Below are 8049 nucleotides of genomic sequence, written 5' to 3' on the forward strand. Positions count from 1 at the left end.
TAACAACACCAGGCAAGGCCCTAAGTTGAATGGGGGGGGGGGGGGGAGAATATTCCTGGAATAAAGAGAAACATAAAGGCAAATCAACTCCATCCATTCCGCTCCCACTTGACTGGAGCTGGGATGGGTTTTTGTACCCCTGCACAAACAACTTTTCTTTACACGTGCACAAGCTGCATTTTGTTCTGTTCCTATGTCTAACTTCTTCATGTCAGCAAGCAAGCAGATAAGCTTCTTATCTCATTTGAGACATACTGAAGAAGACCATTTGTTCTCCCGCCCCCCATATTCTCTCTGTTCCTTTGTGCTCAGCATTTCTCTGCATGTTCCTGTCTCTTAAATTCCATAAAACCTTATCAGAGTTAATGGAGTTGGACGGAGGTGCCCAGAGCTTGACCCTTAATCACAGGCTCTTAACACCTTGTTTAAGGTAACTATTATTTGTGTATGGAAACTGGTAAGGGAGGGAGACTTCTGTTCTAGATTGTAAATTTTAGAATTATTGTTTCAGGGCTGTGTGATCTAATGGGGAGTTCATTTGGGACTCTCATCTTGGGAGCCTGTGTATGGAGGGTGTTATGTACGTGGACCACCTCTAGAGGTCCGTGGACAGGTCAGCGCTTGGATCCGAAAACAAAGGAAACTTCGGATCCTGGATTCCCCAGCCCCAACCAATAGCCACCTTGGCGGGACATTCAAACCCTCCAATGGGAGTGGGAGGGTTGCTGGTGGATATGTATATAGTTGGCCCCGTGGCCGTTAGTCTTTAGTCTTTGTCTATGTGAAGTACAATAAACGTGTGCTACAGCATGTCGTTGTCCGAGTCCTCCATGCGGCGAACCCAGTACTTTTCAGAGGGTTTAGCTGGAGACCTCCTGGGCCACCAACAAGAGGAAAGAGATGGACTTTGGGGATGGCAGGCTGTGAAGGAGGGGAAAGTTAATTGTTTGGAGACTTCAAAAGATCATTGTTCTGTTGTGTTACTTAGTTCTATGTTTTTATCACGTGATATGATGTTAAGAGTAAAGTAAAAATGTTTTATTCTCTTTGAATCATTGCAAGATTCATTCCAAGTTCTGTTCCACAGAACCCACAAGGTAAGGTCACATTTATACACACTTACATAAGAATATAAAATTCCCCAAAGGGCGGTCCTGTACCATAACTGGTGACAGTATTCCAAAGGGGGCAAATCATGACCTGTCATTTCTTCTTTATACCTTTTGATTTATTGATCGCTCCTCCTGCAGAGCTGCTGGCTCTGAGCGATTTACAGTTACACAAGTTTTCACAAGGGACTAACAATGTTTCATAGGGGGTAAGGGAGGACAACATATAATTCTTTAAATCGCACACTTTTGCAGCCGACAGGGATTTTGTTCAGCTGTAAGCTTCAGGCTTTCACTTTTTCGGCGTAGCTAGATGACGTCAGTTCTTCCAGGACTGCTTTTGAGTCATTCATTTTTATATTAATGTATTCTGAAATTCTGAAAGCATTTTTATATTAATGTATTCTGAAATTCTGAAAGCAATGGTCCTGCTGATGGACTTCTGTTCTCCTCCCCACTCCATTCTGCTCAGGTTTGGGCCTCCATGACCTTCTTGTTCATTGGACCCGAGACCTCAGCAGTCCACACATTACGGCAATTACGCGATGGTGTTGGAAGATCCAGGTTAGGTGAATGGAAAATTGATTGCCTAAACTTGGAGCTCATCATCTTTCACGGTGAGTGTGTGAGTATGTGTCTGTGCGTGCGTGAAATCTTCTGTTTAATCCTCTTTCCCCTTCCTTTACAGGCCTTCAATGTGTCCTCGAGCTCCACATTCATCAGGAGAAATTATTCACATCACCTTGGAGCCAGTGTGGTGTCACTGGCCTGTGGCAAACCGAGGTTCATTCAAATCCCCCTCAGCCATGAAAATCATTGGGTAACTCTGAGCCAGTCAGTCATTCTCTCTCAGCATAACCCACCCCATAGGTGTGTAGAGAGGATAAAATGGAGAAAAGCCAGGCTAAAAAGACAGAACACTGTCGTGAAATTCTCACAAGGTGGAGGAGACTAGTCACAAGCTTTGTCACCATCAGCTGTGTCATCCAAAATCTGAATAATATTTTGGGGTATTTTATAGCACATGGACATACATCATGATACTCAAATGAGTACAGATTTCTTCTGACAAATCCAGTGAAGATCCTGGCTGCATTGTTCACGATCAATCTTATTCTTTTTCAAAGTACCACAGTGCTGCTTCTCAAGGGGAAATCCTTGATACCTGGAATAAAGGAGAAACCATTGCCACAATGTATGATCACTCCCAGCTATCTTTCCACAGAGAATTCAGCACTCTGGGATTTTGCTCAGTTAGACTGCACATACGTTAATTAACTAGGATGGCCAAGAACTTGGAAAATTAGCAGTTAGGGGAGCTGGACAGTCCTGATTTTAAAAGCCTGTGGGGGGGGGGGAGTAAAATCATGTTGGAAAAAGCCAAGTGAGAGGGAGACTGAGATGGAAATTGATGCTGAGAAATAAATCAGGTTACATGGTATGATTTAGGTCTAAACCTGAATACTGATTTATTCATTCAGAAAGATTACTTGAAGAGGTTTGCTTATGTTTAGCATATACAATCATTTTTATAACTCAAATGGGCTGGATTTCAACGTCTTAGAGCACCAAGGACGAGATTTGGGTTGTTTCTGTATGGAGGTTTTGCTTCAGAGTGGAGCAGCTGTTTTGGGAGTAGCCACACACTGTCACCCCACACACACACACACACACACAATTGTCCACTTTCTGGACTTTGGAAACACTGCAGTCAAAGAGCCTTTGCATGCCATGTGGGCAGAAAGGTGCCCATTTCTGAACCTATCCTGTGCTTTGTAAAACTATCGCCAGAAAAAAACTGTGCCTTGCTTGAAGGGACAAACTATCCTGGGGCCTCGCTACATGGAGTACTCACTGTGTCTGATTCAGTAGGGAGCCGTTCAGCCAGACCCATTTCTTCTTTGTCGGTTCAAGATGAAGTCCAATCCACACAGGAGCCAGTATGTTTTTCTGGATGAATTCCTGTGGAATGCAGGTTAGCATAGATGGATGACTTCTTTTATTGTACAAGAATATTTTGATTTATGAATCATCTGGCACTTGTGAAGAAAAAAAACACATATGTGCCCGTGGATTTGGCTGAGAAAGGAGAAGCCATAGCAGACATTTTAAATGATAATAGAAACCAGGGATATAGTAAGAAATCACCAGGCCCAAATCCATCATGTAGGACTGCAGACATTTTGACCAGATTCTGCCACTTGAGTTGTAAACATCTCCATGTCACAAGAAGTTTCCTCTGCGACTAATGCGGCAGTTCAGGTTGAGCAGCAGTAGAAGCCTGCCAAAATGCTGGCACTCCTGCCAGACAAGGAGGGTTATGCTTTGGGATGATCTTGTTCCTAGATCCTAAAGAGATCCAGAGACTAGGGTTCCCATTCCCCAGGTGGGGGTGGGGGAACACCCTCAGAAGGCTGCCGCCTGCCACTGGCCAGCCCCTACTGCCATGGGCAACACACTGACATCACCCGGAAGTAACATCAGCATGTTGGTGACCAGTGTTCCCTCTAAGCTGAGTTAGTGTGAGCTAGCCCACAGTTTTTTAGCCTCCGGCTCACAGATTTTCGTCTTCGCTCAGGAAGGACAGCTCCTAATTTATGCAGTAGCCAAATTGCTCACTCACAACTTGAATGCCAGTAGCTCACAAAGGCCCTGGTCACACGAGCCGGATATCGCGGGGGGGGGGAGGCGTGCCTGTTTGCCCCGGAGCGAATTACCGCGTGGCAGCCAGATCAAACGTCCTGCCTGACTCCTGCCGACGTCCCGTGGTTGGGGGGAGGTGCCGATCATACCTCACTCCTGCGGTGCGGCAAAGAAGTGCCGCCGCGGGGGTTGTGTTGTTTTTTTAATCGAAGTGTTCGCATGCGCTGTTGGGTGCTTGTGCGCACCCATGGAGACTTGACAAAAAAAACCTTTTCGCAACGGGACATGGGCAGGCGCCGGATGCCACGAGCTAACACCAGAAACATGATCTGACGCCTGCCCTTGCCCCGTGGTTTCCGGAAACTAGCACCTCGGAGGTACTAGTTTTTTACAGCGCATCTTCGGAGTGAAGCCTCAGGTGAGCCACGGGAGCTCTATGCTTCCCAGATGTGGTGGTGAGATCACGCCCGGAAAATCAGCCTATCTTCCGTCTCTCTAGCATGCCTAATGCTCCGTGTGACCGGGGCCAAAGTAGAATTTTTGCTCACAAGACTCCACCGCTTAGAGGGAACATTGTTGGTGATGTTGGGGGGCAACACTTTGCTTTCGGGGAAAAACTCTATGGTTTGAGGCCATTTGAATTGGTGACATCGGGGGGCGACACTGCTTTTTGGGCACAACTCTATAGTGTGAGGCCATTTTTACCACAAAGTTTGCCCAAAAAGCAGAACATGGAACAGCAGTCACTGGGGTTGTAGAGAGGAATTACTTGTGAATGTCCTGCATTGTGCAGGGGGTTGGACTAGATGACCCCGGAGATCCCTTCCAACTCCATGATTCTATGATGGCTCCGACACGCTGATGTCACTTCCAGGTAACAGCACATCACATGATGTTCCTGCCCAACCGTGGAATGCTCCCAAATCCCCCCCACTGGCACGACGAGGGGACCTGGCATCCATGCAAGAGACCCATATTGGCCTAAATGGATAGAATTACCAACTTTGAGTTGGGAAATTCCTGGAGATTTGGAGGTGGAGCCCTGGGGAGGGCTCAGTTGGGAGAGGGGAGTGAGTTCAGCAGGTATGTGTGATTCCTTAGAGTTCATCCTCTGAAGCAGCCATTTTCTCCAGAGGAATTGATTGCTGTCATCCGGAGATCGTTTGTAATTCCAGATCCCCAGGCCCCACACGGAGGCTGGCAACCTGACGGAACTGATCTGGATCTTACCATCCCCCCCACACACACACACCAGTATCAGGTGTGGCACTGGAGAGCTGCTGCCATTCAGAGTAAACTTTCCTGTCCTTGGCAGACCGATGGTCTGATTCAGTAGAAGGCAGCTCTGTGTGTCTTTCATCACGGGGTGACACAGTCCCCGGATCCAACCCCTGACAGTAGTCTGGCCCCCACATTTCGGACCAATTAAAGTTTCTGGACTGTTTTCAAAGGCAGCCCCACACAGAGTGAATGACAGTAACCTAATCTGGATATGAACAGAGCATGGATCACTGTGGCCAGCAATGCTCCCTCTAAGCTGTGGAGTCTTGTGAGTAAAAATCCTACTTTGTGAGCTACCGGCAGTAAAGTTGTGAGCATGCGATCTGGCTACTGCATAAATTAGTTTGTCCTGGAGCCATCCTTCCTGAGCTAAGACAAAAATATGTGAGCTGGAGGCTAAAAACTGTGAGCTAGCTCACACTAACTCAGCTTAGAGGGAACACTGGTCACCAGATCATGCTTTTCGAGTAATGGTTGCAGTTGGCAGACCAGCTGGAGCTCACAAAAGGCACGCTATGCAACAGAGGAGACTTAACCCTCCAGCCATAGGCCAGAATCCAGTAGCACCCACAAGCTATGAAGCTGCTCCTTCAGGAGGAAATATGCAACCCCCTCCAGGACAAACTGCTCATCAGTCCCCAAACACCTCAGTCTTGTCTGGTTTGAGCTTCACTTTATTGGTCCTCCTCCATCCCATTACCTTCTCAAGGCATGTATTCAGGACTCCTGCAGACCCCCCTAGCTTAACTGTTAAGGAGAAACAGAGCTGGGTGTCGTCTGCATATTGGTGGCCCCTCACTCGAAATCCCTCTCCAGTGGCTTTGTGTAGATGTTACATAACAAAGGGGACAAGATGAAACCTTGCAGGACCCTATTGGGCCACGTAGCAGTCTGCCAGACCACCTTCTGGTGGGGAACCTGCACCTTCAGAACCTGTAGCAGTTGGCAGGGCTGGGGCTGGGGGTGCTGTGCTTTAGTGGTTCTACTCTTACTTGACCAGTTCCAGAATGCAGCCCCCTCCAGGACAAACTGGCTCATCAGTCCCCAAACAGTTTCTCCATTGACCAACAGCACCTCAGTCTTGTCTGGTTTGAGCATTTTATTGGTCCTCCTCCCACCACTTTGAAAGAAGTGGTTGTGAGACCTCTCCTGAAGAAGGTATCTCTGGACCCAAATGACCTGATCAACTGCCACCAGTGGCTAATATTCCATTCCTGGGCAAGGTACTTAGGTGGGTGGTGGTCACACAACAACTTCTTTCAAACTGGTTGGAAACACGATGGTGAATGAGAGCAATTTTATCTGCAAAACACATTGCAAAGGAATTGTAAAATAGTCAAAAGTATTTAAAATACTCGGAGTATCGATGGATCTTGCTCTATTGGAAAGAAGAGAATCTGTCCTAGTATTGCTATTGTTTAGACTGACCTGGAAGGGAAACCTGGCACAGAACTAACAGGGGATTAGCCTGGGAAAAGTAACTTCTGTTGTGATAAGTGATTGGTTGTTTGTTCCAGGTGACTTCCTTTCTAGGGGTCAAGAAGAAGGACAGATTCTCCATTATCTCTGTGTTAGTGTGTAACAATGGTTGAACAGTAAGCAGTAGAAAATGTAGCTCTTAGAGTTTTGTTTATTTGTAGGCTTCCTGTATACCTTTTACCCTTAGAAATAAAGGTTTTTAAAAGCAAAGAAATCTCTTCTTTCCAATAGAGCGAGATCCATTGATACTCTGAGTATTTTAAATGCTTTTGACTATTTTACAACAGGAATTACAGTGGCTCAGGCAAAGGATGAGGTGGTTAGACAGTGTCATCGATGCAACGGACATGAAATTAAGCAAACTCCGGAGGACAGCAGAAGACAGGAGAGCCTGGCGTGATGTGGTCCATGGGGTCGCGAAGAGTTGGACTTGACTGTGCGACTGAACAACAACAAAAAACAAAAAAGCATCCTCTGGGGCTTTCACAACCTGGAAAAACTCTGCTGGATGGCATTGTGCAGATGCTATGTTAGCAAAAAAGTTCACATGGCCGTCATTAGTAAATCTCTATATATTCCTAGAAATTAAGGATACAGAAGAAACAAGAATGCAAATCCTGTCTCTAAAATGATTTTTTTACCTGGTCAGAGCCGATTAATAGCTGAGATCTCTTTGCTATACAGTCTTTGTTGCTCTTCTCCCAGGTCTGCGTTGAGGTAGAAAACCAGTAACACCTATCCTCATTCTTCTGCCACATCAAGGGACACAGTCTGCAACTTCCACTCTCTAAGAAGGAAAACAGCTGTTTTTATTGCATTTATATCCCTCACCGCTTTTCAGGATGGCTTCAGTGTCTAGAAAGTTCAAAAACCCTTCCCAGTTATATTCGGTGTATTTGAAACCCTTAAATGTCACGTTTGGTGAAAATTTGTTGAGGGCAGCGTCACAGACCCTTGTCTGTTGAAGGTATTGATTGAACAACCAATTACTTCAGTTTTCAAAATTTCAAAATACGTACACATTTTAATTTCCTCAGCTATGTGTTCAGTTCCATCCTTGGAGAAGAAATAACTTTGAATAGATGGATGGATGCTCCGAAAAATCTCTCAACAGGTAGATCTAATAGTTCAGAGTTTTGATGAGGGTTGCCAACCTCCAAGTGTGGCCCAGAGGTCTCCTGGAATTATACCTGACTTCCAGACCACAAAGATCAATTCCCTTGGAAAAAATGGCCACCTTGGAGGGTGGACTCTATGAGTTCCCTTCCTTTCCCAAACCCTGCTCCTCCCAGCTTCTACCCTACAAATCTCCAGGAATTTCCCAACCCAGAGTTGGCAATCCCAGTTTTGATAACATATATTTCTATGGGAACTTTCTTCTAAGCTCAGAGAAGTCAAAAATCAAAGGCACAGATATAGAATGGGAGGGACTTGGCTTGACAGCAAGAAGAAGAAGAAGAAGAAGAAGAAGAAGAAGAAGAAGAAGAAGAAGAAGAAGAAGAAGAAGAAGAAGAAGAAGAAGAAGAAGAAGAAGAAG

Source organism: Gekko japonicus, unplaced genomic scaffold, assembly GCF_001447785.1.
Source record: "Gekko japonicus isolate JY-2015 unplaced genomic scaffold, Gekko_japonicus_V1.1 scaffold1695, whole genome shotgun sequence".
NCBI classification, from domain to species: domain Eukaryota; kingdom Metazoa; phylum Chordata; class Lepidosauria; order Squamata; family Gekkonidae; genus Gekko; species Gekko japonicus.